Source organism: Arachis stenosperma, chromosome 3 (genome assembly GCF_014773155.1).
Source record: "Arachis stenosperma cultivar V10309 chromosome 3, arast.V10309.gnm1.PFL2, whole genome shotgun sequence".
Lineage (NCBI taxonomy): Eukaryota > Viridiplantae > Streptophyta > Magnoliopsida > Fabales > Fabaceae > Arachis > Arachis stenosperma.
Window position 1 is genome coordinate 88,680,048 of NC_080379.1, and position 13,786 is coordinate 88,693,833.

Sequence of the window (13,786 nt, forward strand, 5' to 3'; positions counted from 1 at the left end):
TCAAGAATTCCTTTCTTCTGAGTTGTCCTATTGTTCACATGATTTCTTTTAGAAGTGTACATGAACTGGTTATTTGTAACTATTTCAATGAGTTCATGGGCTTCTGTAGGTGTTTTCTTTAAATGAATAGATCTGCCTGTAGAATGGTCCAATGACATCTTGGATAACTCAGACAGACAATCATAGAAGATACCTATGATGCTCCATTCTAAAAGCATGTCAGAGGGACACCTTCTAATCAATTTCTTGTATCTTTCCCAAGCTTCATAGAGGGATTCACCTTCCTTCTGTTTGAAGGTTTGAACTTCCACTCTAAGCTTATTCATCTTTTGAGGTGGAAAAAATTTAGCTAAGATGGCATTGATCAACTTTTCCCAAGAGTTCAGATTGTCTCTAGGTTGTGAGTTTAACCATATTCTAGCTCTGTCTCTTACAGCAAAAGGGAAAAGTATAAGCATGTAGACTTCAGGATCAACTCCATTGGTCTTAACGGTGTCACAGATTTGCAAAAATTCAGCCAAGAGCTGATGAGGATCTTCCAATGGAAGTCCATGAAACATGCAATTCTGGTGCATCAGAGAAACTAATTGAGGCTTAAGCTCAAAGTTGTTTGCTCCAATGGCAGGAATAGAGATGCTTCTCCCATAGAAGTTGGGAGTTGGTGTAGTAAAGTCACCAAGCACCTTCCTTGCATTGTTGGCATTGTTGTTATTTTCGGCTGCCATGTCCTCTTCTTTTTAGAAAATTTTTTTCAGGTCCTCTCCAGAGAGTTGTGCTTTAGCTGCTCTTAAGCTCCTCTTCAGAGTCCTTTCAGGTTCAGGATCAGCTTCAACAAGAATGCCTTTATCTTTGTTCCTACTCATATGAAAGACAAGAAAACAAAGAAAGTATGGAATCCTATATGTCACAGTATAGAGATTCCTTGATGTGTCAGAGGAAGAGAAGAATAGAAGGATAAGGTAGAGAGGGGAGACTTCGAACATATAAAGAGGGGAGAGGGTTCGAATTATTAAGAGAGGAGGAGTTTTAGTGATTAAATAGAAAGAGATGGGAGAGAGAGAATTTTCGAAAATTTTTAAATGAAATAAAATTAGAGTTTAAAATAGTTAGTTAATTAAAAAGATTTTTGAAAAAGTTGTTAATGGTTTTCAAAAATTGGAGAGAGAAAAGTAGTTAAGTGGTTTTGAGAAAGATAAGAAATAGTAGTTAGTTGAAAAAGATTTGAAAATAATTTTGAAAAGATAAGAAGTTAGAAAAAAATTTTGAAATCAAAATTTGAAAAAGATATGATTTAAAAAAACTTGATTGAAAAAGATATGTTTGAAAAGATATGATTGAAAAACAATTTAAAAAAAAGATTTGATTTTTAAAATTGATGACTTGACTAATAAGAAATTAAAGGACATGATTCTAAAATTCAAATATTGAACTTTTCTTAACAAGAAAGTAACAAACTTGAAATTTTTGAATCACAACATTAATTGTTAGCAAGGATTTTTGAAAATATTAAAAGAAAAAGGAAAAACATTTGATTTTGAAAAAGATATGATTGATAAGAGAGGATATGACACTACAAGAAAAATACCCATTCAGCCACACTTTTTTTAAGCTACATTTGAAAATGAGGCTACGCTTTTCTCTGTGTTGCCTTTTTATAAGAGAAAAGGATACACAAATGCGGCATCATTTAAAAAGCGTAGCCTTAGGTATTATAGAAATCACTTATAAAGCGTAGCCGTAGGTTGATATATATAGGTTCACTTTCGTATCAAAGGAGACGCTTTTAAAGGGTGCCTATTGTATTTAGAGGCAAAAACTTGACAATTGATAACCCTCTTTTTCCCGAAAGAAAACTTACACTTAGTGAATTTTTTTTAATTCCCTCCAAAGGTCATCACTCACCTCGTGAAGAAACCGTCTCACCACTCACCATCGCCACTGACCACTCACCATCACGCCGAAACCCTCTCACCATCACGAAGAAACCCACTTATCACCACCCACCACTGACCGTCACTCCTGTTCGCCCTCATCTATGCGCTTCTCACCTTCGCCAACCTTGTTGCACACAACCCTCACCTTCGCCATTCTCACCTCGTTGATGACCGTCGCTGTTGTTGCACTGACCATCACTCTTCTTCTCGGTTCTACCTTTATCGTCTTCTCCATGCCCTAATCGCTGATGACAGTCGCTGTTCCGAGCATCGTTGTTGCTGCGCCACCGTCACCATCATCATCTCCGTGCATCTCATCATCGTCTTCACTGTGCTCACATCATTGAATATGTATGTATTGATTTCTATTTGGTTCTAAAATTTCAGAGGTTTAGGGTTTCGATTTTAGGGGTTTTAATTTGGGAGTTTTAATCTGTGAAACTATAGGATTGTGATTTAACTGGAGGTCAATTTTTTCTTCTTCAAGCTCTTAATGATTTACAGTAGTAGTTATTATTTGTTTATTTATTTATTGTTTGATGATGATTGTACCTTGCAGATTGAAGCAGCAATAACCAAGGATGAGCTTCAGCACCTCGCTTTGCTGTTCAAATCTGAATTTGATTCAAGTGGTCAAATCACTGCTGGAGTTTTGCGGCTGCTTAAGCTGGAAGGTTTTGTTGGTCAGGCTGTAATAGATCAACTTGGTAACCTAGGTATGCTTTCCAATTTCTAATGTTTCTGAATTAATTTTCATCGGACATATCTTGCTCTTTTAATTTCTATTTATTGTTGTTATGTTATAGTCTTCATTAAACTCAATATATAGGTAATGGATAGTGATTTGAAGCAAGGTTTCATGAATCCAAGGGATTGGTTCATTGATGACAACTAGTGATCATGTCATGTATGATACTTAGAATTTTAGAGACAGAGAAAGAATAGAATATATCCTGGCGTCACTTTTAGGAGTAAAAGAAAATACAAGAATTTTCTGTCTTGGAGGAAAATACAAGAATTTCCTGGCCTCACTTTTAGGAGTACAAGAAAAATATAAGAATTTCTTGGCCACACTATTTTTGATAATGCTATACTAGCTGTGTGGGGTTCAGCAACGAAATCTTGAGACAAGTTCTAGCTGTGTGATCCCCCAAGAAGTTAATGCTCACTGCCTCACCCCCAAGAAAGATGTTTAACATAATCATTATATTCTTGTTTTTGAATTGAAGCTTAGTCTAATTATTGCTGAATAATGAAAAATAATGCTATACAGTTACCGAGAACCTTGTGTTTATTTATTTATTTTTTGCTTGACCAACTTGAGCATTGATTGATTAATTTAAATTATTTAATTATGTCTTTTCTTGTGTTTTAAATTAAATCTGAATAATTATTGTTTTGTTCAGGCTATCTTCAACGGGTAGTGTGAAGTCATTGCTTTGTGAAATAGCCTACATGAACAACTCTGGAACATTAGTTTAATTTGCAACCTCTCTTTCTCCGGAGAAATTGAGCACATTGAGATCTTCAGGTACATACTTTTCTCATTTTCTGTGCAGAAAATTCTTAAATTTTAGCTTCTTTCTTTCTTAGAATTTGAAGAAAAAAGAAGGTTTCTTGAATCCAATTTTCGTTAGCTCGAATTTTTAAGACCTCTGGTTAGGATGTTTGTGGGGAGGGGGGGGAGAAAAAGTACAAAAGGTAGACAAGAAATCACGTGGTGTATTGAGAGTAAAGCAAAGCTGAATAAGGTAGGGTGTAACTTCAACCATCATTCTATTTTATTTTGCTTATTAATTTATTTTGGCCTTACTCAATGCCAGTTAAGAAGTTAAGTGGAAGTTTGGTACACTTAAGATGTTCTGTTTTAGGATTTGAACTAGTATTCTATGCTAAAACTAGGAGTTGATATCGACACAGCAGAGTTGTGGTGATTTCTTTGGCTTCTCTGATTTCTTTCGTGCTTCATGTTGTTGCCTTCCATTTTATTCTTGATTTGGCCAGGGACAACGGATTTCCTTGGGTTTGCTGTAGGTTTATTTTAGAGTAAAGTTCTTTTATATAATATATATCAAGTTGCTTATACCCCATTAACAATGGATAATGGCTTATATCAAGTTGCTTATATTCCATTATTAACAATGGATAATGGCTTATCCTCTGCTAGCTATTAGGCTAAACTGAATGGCTTAAAATTATTAAGGGATCATATTTAGTTCTCTAATAGTTTTACTTCAATACACTGCTCTAAGATGTATAATACGGATGATTATATAATGATTTCAGAGATTTGTTGTTGTTAATTGAATTTATCATACAATGCTGTTTAGCTATTTGATTAGATGCTTAAGGATTATCGGACTTCTTTTCATTCTAGCATGCCTTGTGAATCCCAAGCTTGTGAAAATTTCACATATGGTACATATGATGAGTACTGCTGACATAAAACAAATATACTTGGTTTATGAATGATAGAAATAGTATATAGACATTGCGTTGAGTGATGTTTGAAGTTGTTCTTCTCTTGCAATCATGAACTGTTTAAAGCAATCCATTCATGCTTATCATTGTGAATGTTTTAAACGTATAATCAGGTACCATGGCTCCATTATCGTCATATCCTTGTTTTCCTTCTCTAGTTAAAGTGCTTCAAACGTAGCTCTTCAAACGTAGCTCCATTATCGTCATATCCTTGTTAGTCTTTTGAGTGCTTCTTTCATTTTTTAAAAATAAAATATCCTATACATCGGGAGTGGTATAGACCCATGTATTTATTAAAGCAGAAAATTTAATACTACCCGAAGATAAAAGCAAAAAGGAAAAGAATTCACGAAGGAAAAAAATCAGGTAACATCCTCCATTTGACACACAATTATATATTTTCATAACTCTACTTTATTTTCCTTTTCTGATATGAAAAAAAGGTTGCTAAGGACAGGGCTAGCTGTGTGCAGTTGTGTCATTTTATGGAAAAAGTTTGTTAACTATCACAGGAAATTTAGATGCAGAATTCAATGATAAATTAATCACAGTAGAACATAGTAGTTGTGCACTAAAATATTGGAGATTTTTTTGGTCTGGACTAATATATAGATTTTTGACCTATTTTTATCACTACTATTACCAAATGATAAACTATCAAAATGATTGAATCTTCTCAAATGCAGATTATAGTTTACAGAATAACAAAGAGTAGTAACATTAAAAGTCTAACTTGTCTAAATTTTGATTAAGTACAAATCTTCATTCTTATTTCTTCTTTTTATTGTTGCAGCTGTTGTTGTTGTTAACGGTTAAGTGGTGTATTATCCAATCTGTGAGCAGGTAAATTTTGATGTGCAAGTGGATCAATCATATCATCAAGAAAAAAAAGAGCTATATAGACAAAAGGCTTTCATTAAAAAACAAAAAAGGAACAGGGGGTCCAACTCCAGCATCAGCACTAAAGCTAGACAAGCTTCTCCATGATTAGGTGCTAGTCCTAATCATGTTCTATATGTTGCTGTTGCATGTAGTAGTAGCAGTTGGAGGAGTAATAATTCAAGATTGGCTTGTGTAGGAGAGTTCAACTTTTCAAATGTGAAGAGAATAGGGAAACTTTATGGCAACAATTTTGATTTTGGCATTGTGGTGGGAGGTAGGGGATTTTTGTCTAGCTGCTAGGGTGATGATTTTTTAAATTATAGCTCTTTATCTTATGGTTTATAGCTTATGCTTTTTTGATCTTTAAATTCTAATTTTAGATTTGTGAAACACTACTATGCATTGGTGAAACTTGTACACGGTACAGAAAGGATTAATGATATAAGTCATTGATAGTTTTGAGTCTGGTTTTTTAATTTTTATAATCGCGAATGTCATTATAAATATTTTTCTAATTACTTTTCTATATAATTATGCAGGATAATATTGATGATGATAATAATGAAGATTAAGTTGATTATTATTGTGGTTTATTGGCTAAGATAGAGTAGTGTTGGGAATGGATACATGTATAGTTGACTAATGACTTTTATTAGAAGATACTTATGTAGGATATAATATTTTAGTTTTTTTATAGAGTATTAGTAGTAAATTCTAAGTGATATCATAGTTATTTTAATATGGCTATGTTTATTTTAATATGAGATATATGAATATTTAAAATTAACATTATTCTAGTACTTTTGGATCATTATTATAAATATATTTTGGTTACAGATAATTTTTATTATTTAAAAAAATTATTTAGTATAATTATGTATTTATTTTTATTTTATAATATTTAACTCATTTAATTAAAAATGCAGAATTATTATTATTATTATTATTATTATTATTATTATTATTATATATATATATATATATATATATATATATATATATATAAAATAAAAATAATAATAAAGGACCTAAGGCTACACTTATATATAGTAGCTATAGTATACAAAAAAAATGAGGGACCTAAGGCTACACTTATAAAACGTAGCCATGGAATGTAATGTGGCTACGCTTGACAGGTGATGCAATAGTGTTGAAAAGCGTAGCCTATTCTAGTAAAAATGGAAGCTGAAAAGCGTAGCCTTTGGTCCTGCACAGCATCACTTGAAAAGCGTAGCCTATTCCTAAACGCCAAAAGCGTAGCCCTTAGTGCAGAAAAGCGTAGCCTTTGAGAATAGGCAACGGCCGAATAGGAATCACCCCAAAAAGTGTAGCTGTAGCCCAAAAAGCGTAGCCATAGCCTAAGGCATCTTTTTTTTTTTTTTACTTTCGCCTACACTTTTCAAGTGTACCTGATTGGGTGTTTTTCTTGTAGTGTGAAAAAGATAAGATTTTGAAAAATTAGTTTTAAAACTTGAAAAATTTAAAAAGATTCGAATTGAAAACAAAACTACCTCCTTGGTGCTATCCTGGCGTTAAACGCCCAGAATGGTATCCATTCTGGCATTTAACGCCCACTTGTCTACCTCTTTGGGCGTTAAACGCCTAGCCAGGTACCCTGGCTGGCGTTTAAACGCCAAAATTCGTTCTTCATTGTGCATTTTACACGCCCAGCTTTTTCTCTGTGATTCCTCTACTGTATGTTTTGAATCTTCAATTCTCTGTATTTTTGACTTGAAAAGACATAATTTTGTAATTTTTTTAATTTTTAATGATGAGAAAAAAAAAAACAAAATAAAACTAATCATGGAAAACTAAGATCGAACAAACAATGTATGCAATAACTTTGAATGTCAGTTTGAACATCAAGAACATATTTTTGAAAATTTTTTTTGAGAAAAGAAAGACATGCAAGACACCAAACCTAGAAATCTTCATACTAGAGACACTAACAAATTGAAAATGCACATGAGAAACAACAAAAGACACAAAACAAGAGAGTTTAAAGATCAGACAAAGAAAATCATCAAGAACAACTTGAAGATCAATAAAGAACACAAGAACACACTTTCGAAAAATGCAAGATCAGTAAACACATGCAATTGACACCAAACTTAAAAATTGACACTAGACTCAAACAGGAAGCACAAAAATATTTTTGATTATATGATTTTATTAATTTTTTTGTAATTTTTTTTAAAATTATTTTGAAAAAGAAAATAAGAATTCCAGGAATCATGCAATGTTAGTCTAAAGCTTCCGTCTAAAAAAAGATTAGACATGGCCAGCCAAGCTTCAGGAAAACATTACATACAACAACCAAATTGATGAGAAACAACTAGCTCCTGTGATGATAAAAGCATCATCTAAAACACTAGAATTTGTTCTTAAAAATTCTGAAGAACAAAATAAAAAGAAAATTACCTAATCTAAGCAACAAGATGAACCGTCAGTTGTCCAAACTCGAATAATCCCCGGCAACGTCACCAAAAACTTGGTACACGAAATCGTGATACACACACTTTCTTCACAACTCTGCGTAGCTGACCAGCAAGTGCACTGGGTCGTCCAAGTAATACCTTACGTGAGTAAGGGTCGATCCAATGAAGATTGTCGGCTTGAAGCAAGCTATGGTCATCTTGTAAATCTCAGTCAGGCATATTCAAATGGTTATGGGGTTTTGATAATTAAAAGATGAATAAGACATAAAATAAGATAGAGATACTTATATAATTCATTAGTGGGAATTTCAGATAAGCGTATGGAGATGCTTTCTTCTTCGTGAATCTCTGCTTTTCTACTGCCTTCATCCAGTCATGCGTACTCCTTTCCATGGCAAGCTGTATGTTAGGGGATCACCGTTGTTAGTGGCAACCGTCCATCCTCTCGGTGAAAATGGTCCGGCTACGGGTTACGTAGGGCTAATCATCTATCGGTTCTCGATTGTGTCAGAATAAGATCCATTGATCCTTTTGCACATTGTCACTGCGCCCAACAGTCACGAGTTTGAAGCTCGTCACAGTCATCCCATCCCATATCCTACTCGGAATACCACAGATAAGGTTTAGACTTTCCGGATCTCAAGAATGCTACCAATTAATTCAAGCTTATACCACGAAGACTCTGATCGCACGGAATGGAAAACTCTGTTGTCAGGAGAGGCAATTATACGTCGTGAACCAGGAGGCCAAGAGATGTGCATTCAAGCTTGTTTTCAGGTAGAACAGAAGTGGTTGTCAGGCACGCGTTCATAAGTGAGAATGGTGATGAGTGTCACTTGATCATTACATTCATCATGTTGAAGTGCAAAAGTATGGACTATTATACATTGCTGTGAAGCCCAAGATGTCTAATTCCCAACGCAATTGAGAGCGCATCAATTGGGCTTCTGTAGCTCCAGAAAATTCACTTTGACTGTAGGGAGGTCAGAATCCAACAGCATCTTCAGTCCTTTTTCAGCCTCTGAATCAGATTTTTGCTGAAGTCCCTCAATTTCAGCAAGAAAATACCTAAAATCACAGAAAAACACATAAACTCATAGTAAAGTCCAGAAATGTGATTTTTGCATAAAAACTAATAATTATATACCAAAAACTAACTAAATCATGCTAAAAACTACCTAAAAACAATGCCAAAAAGTGTATAAATTATCCGCTCATCAGACTACTTGGTTTGTTAGGATGATAACTTCTTTTCCAAGAAATCATCTATAGGGCACCCTACCAATTTGAAAATAAATTTTGTGTCAATCTTTCTCGAAGAATGTATTTTGGAACATGGTTTTGAGCTAAGAATTTGAGCCTAATTGTGTGGTTACATCTTATAACCACTTATTTCCATTCTTGTGTGCATCGTTCCCTTTCTATGAGTGTGATATTTGATTTCTTTGATTCTTTATATCCACTATTCCTTGTATGAATGCATATATATGATTGAGGCCGTCATTTCATTTAGCTCACTTACCCAAAAAGCCTACCTTTCATCAACCATTGTTAGCCAACCTTGAGCTTATTTTAATCCCCTTTGTTCTCAATATTAGCATATTACATATTAACTTAGGCATGTGAGTGTGTATATTACTCAAGTGTGGAAAAACTTGGGACATTGGGTGAGAAAAAGTGTGTGTGTTGTAGTTTTGTTGAAAATTTTGGGAATTGGGTACATGCCCATGTGTTAATTAAATGTAAAGCCATATGCATTGATACTTTTGTATATCCTTTATTGCAAAAAGAAAAAAAATGAGAAAATAAAAAAAAGAAAAAAATGTATATATACAAAAAAGAGAAAAAATATAGAAAAAGAAAGAAAAAGAAAAAAAAAGAAAAGTAATAAAAAGGGGACAAAATGACCCAAAGTGATGCTCAATATTAATCAATGCATATGTGTTGTGATGGAAAGAAAGAATGCATGAGTATGTGAAAGAGTGAAGAATGGGTAGTTAGGGTTGTCTTAGATTTCTAGAGGGTGTATAGGTTAGGTGGGAAGCTTATGTCGATCAAAGATTCAAATCTTGAGCTCACTTATCCATATATATAAACTTACCTTAACCCTAACCCCATTACAACTTAAGAAAAGACCTCATGATATGTGTACGCATGCATTGAATAAGTGTTGATTGTTAGATGAAAAATAAATCTTAGAAAGCATGATTAGAGGAGGATTGAGTGAATCAACCGTAAACACTTAAGCGACTAGAGTGCAAATACTTCTGGGGAGGGTTTGATGCTCAACTCCTTGTTCTCGGCTTTCACAAGCTTTCTTCGTGTAAGTTACATACACTTTACTTTGAGGATTGAATTGGTAGAGTCATTAAATATTTTTTGTCACTTGGGCCCTATGTGCTCATATGCATATTCTTAGGAGTTGACTCACCTCTAACCAAGTAGGTAGATACATTTGCATTAGTTGCATGCATATAGGTAGATTGCATATCAATAAACTCCTTCTCCTATGCTCTTTGGTCTTTAATCTTTAGAATGAGGACATGCTTGGTTTAAGTGTGGGGAGATTTGATGCGCCACTATTTCGTGGTATATTTTGTGCGTATTCTAGAGGATTTCATCAACTTCCTTCACACTTATTCACATAAAATGCATAATTTTATGTTTCCTTCCTAATTTTGATTAATGATTGAAAACATGCTTTTTGGCTCTAAATAAGCTATATTTTGATCTCTCATTATTACCATTCGATGCCGTGATCTATTTGTTAAGTGATTTCAGAGCTTATAGGGGCAAGAATGGTCTAGAAGAGGGAAAGGAAGCATGCATAAGTGGAAGGAGCATAAAAATGGAGCTTTGGAGCACAAGCACTGACGCGCACGCACAATCGACGCGCATGCGTGGGAGCTCGGATTTGGAATTGGCGCGCAAAAGTCGACGCTTCCGCGTAGCTGGGTAGAATTCTCACCGAGGCGTATGCACGCGTGGATTGCAAAAGCCCATCGACGCGTACGTGTGACCTACGCGTACGTGTGATGCACGCATGTGACCTCTTTAATGAAAACCTGCCTGGCGATTTCAGAGAAGCTCATGGCCCAATTCTGAGTGGAATTCTGACGGAAAAGATTAAAAGAGCCAAGGATTGAAGGGAATTGACACTTTTCACACATTTAGATATTTTGAGAGTTAGTTTTTGGAAGTTACACTTTTAGAGGGAGAAAATCTAACTTCTCTCTAGGTTTCTGGCTTTCTCAATCTCAATTGTACTTTGATTCTTTGGTGAGATCTGAATTTGATTCAATTTTACATTGCTCTAGATTATAGATCCTCTTCTTCTACTCTCAATTTAGTGTTTTTGTTACTCTAGTATTGTAGATCTTGGATCAAGAACTTGTTACTTTGATTTCTATTAATGAATTGAGGAATTTCATGTTAATTGTTGTTAACTGTTAATTGTTGTTAATTGTTTGCAATAGATAGCTTTAATTCAATTTCCTTTCTATATTTCATGATGTCTTCCATTGTTGCTCAGCAATTGATTGAGAAAATGTCAACAATAGCTATGGAGTAAAATTTTACTCTTGGCTTAGGGGTTGGATAATTGGAGACACTTGAATTGTCAAAGCTTTTGTTGATTAATAATTGGAAATTGCTAAATGACTTGAAAGACACTAACTCTAGTCTCTCCTTAGGATTTTACTAGGACTTGTGAAATCAAGTTGATTATTTCCACTTGAATTTCCTTCATAGTTAGAGGTTGACTAAGTGGAGCAATAACCAATTGATATCACAATTGATAGAGATAATAATGATAGGAATTCCAATTCCCAACCCTAGCCAAGGCTTTTATATTGATTGATTGTTATTCACTCTTGCTTGATTTCAATTTCTTATGTCCCTTAGTTTTATTGCTATTTGTTCGTTACTTTTATGCAAGCTTGTTTACATTCTTCGTACTCAACCTCAAACACCAAGAGACTCCTAGCCAATGATGTGCACCTTAGGGCAACTCCTAGGGAAAATGACTCGGGACTAATACTCTCGGTTATTGAATTGAATTGTGGACACACACATTTTTTGTTTGGTGCGTTATAGTTTGTTGGTTTAGACTATACTCACGACGAACATATTTCGTAAAATTCTATACCGACAAAATATCGCTCATCAATAAGGTTATTCATAACGCACATAAGGTTGATGGTATGGTGAGTATAGGTTAAGCTCATGTGGAGGTGTTTGTTAATAGTGTGATATGGCTTATGAGTAGAGTTGATCATAATATTGAGGGTTTGGGTTGTATGTGTGTGCATTAAGAGGTGGATAGTAGTTATAAAGGTATGGAGGAGGTTCTTGCCAAGAGGGTTGCCTAGAAGCATATAGCTCCTCACTCAATTGATCCAACAATTCATGATGCATTACATTATTGAGGTTCTCATTTCCTACAACATTATAACAACCAAACTCCAAGCAAAAAGGGTGAGAATTCATAGAGCAAAGAGGAAATAAAAGTAAAAGCTACTAAGAGGAACTAAAACAAACTCCTAACAACTAACAAAATCAAGTAAACAATTAAAAAGAAGGAAGATATTTACATACCAACATATTTACAATAGCCAACAATAAGCACATATTGCAACTCCCCGACAACGGTTCCAAAAACTTGATGGATGAAGATTTTTGCCGGTTTGGAAATTTAGACAAAATAGAATTTCTTACATTGCAAGTATAGTCTAAACCGGCAATGGATCCTTTCAATCAAAGTTTAGAATAAATATGTCACAATTCAATCCTATGTCGTCTTCCCTAGGAGTTACAAATGAAGTGCTCAATTATCGGCTGTGAGGGGAAAATGGGTTTTTGATGATAAGAGGTAAGAGAAGCAAGTAATGTAAATAGCAAGAAGATAAATAAGCATGTTGTGCGCGTGTACACAAAACCCACACTATTTTGTGCAGAAGCAGTACCAGCAAGTGCATTGGGTCGTCCAAGTAATATCTGAGCGAGTTAGGGTCGATCCCACGAGGATTGTGGCTTGAAGCAAGCTGTGGTTGTCTTGCAGGTCTTAGTCAGACGGAATCAGAAGTTGTTGGATTAAGTTAACTATTAGCAATTATATGTTAGGAATAGAGTTGAGAGCTGGAGTTGCTTTGTCTTTCTGAATTAACTCTGGTACTACTGTCCTCTTTGCTTGTGAATCATCTTCTTCTATGGCAGGATGTATGTGATTGACACTAGTTTGAGTAGCTGCCAATACTCCTCGATATCTAAACCCTAGGTTTAGTGTGGATCCATCTCTACTTGAGGGTGAAGCGCATACAGTCCATTCTCTTTTATGATCCTACTCAAAATGCCACAGACAAGGTTGGATCTTCCAGATAAAAGAATGCTGCATCTTTGGGTTCTAGCCTCTACCATAGAGACCCTAATCTCCTGATGTGCAGAAAACGATCCGACACAAAACTCACCGGCAAGTGTATCGGGTCGCATCAAGTAATAATAACTCACATGAGTGAGGTCGATCCCACAGGGATTGAAGGATTGAGCAATTTTAGTTTAGTGGTTAATTTAGTTAAGCGAATCAAGTATTGGTTGAGTGATTTGTGTTTAACAGGAAGTAAATGACAGTAAATGTAAAGGGAGAAGGGTAAAATTGCAGAAATTAAAAGAAACTGAAAGTAAAAGGACTTAATCTTAAAGAACAAGAAAGTAAATGACTGAAACTTAAAGTGCAAGAAATGTAAATTGCAGTAACTTAAATTGCAAGAAATATAAATTTCTTGAATGTAAAAGGGATTTGAGGACAGGGATTGCAGAATGTAAACAAGAGAAATTGAGTTGCAATAATCAATAGAACAGAAATTGAATTAGAAACAATTATGATTCAAGCAGTAAGGAAATAAAGTGCAGCAGAGGTTCACAGAAGAACCAAAAGTAAATTGGGATCTCAGGTCTCCAGAGACTAGGTAGCAAAGCCTAGATCTCAATTGCCTTCCCAGATCCAAGTTCACAAAGCAATTGACAAGAAATTGAAGAAGAAGCAGTATAGGAAAT

The 13,786-nt window shown here is 34.7% G+C and overlaps 1 non-coding gene across 1 annotated transcript; it reads left to right on the forward strand.

Moving 5' to 3' along the window:
- Positions 1-212: 212 nt before the first annotated feature.
- On the forward strand, positions 213-320 carry LOC130971154 (small nucleolar RNA R71). Its single transcript, XR_009082390.1, has one exon. It is a non-coding gene; the product is annotated as a small nucleolar RNA R71 (small nucleolar RNA).
- The last annotated feature ends 13,466 nt before the right edge of the window (positions 321-13,786 follow it).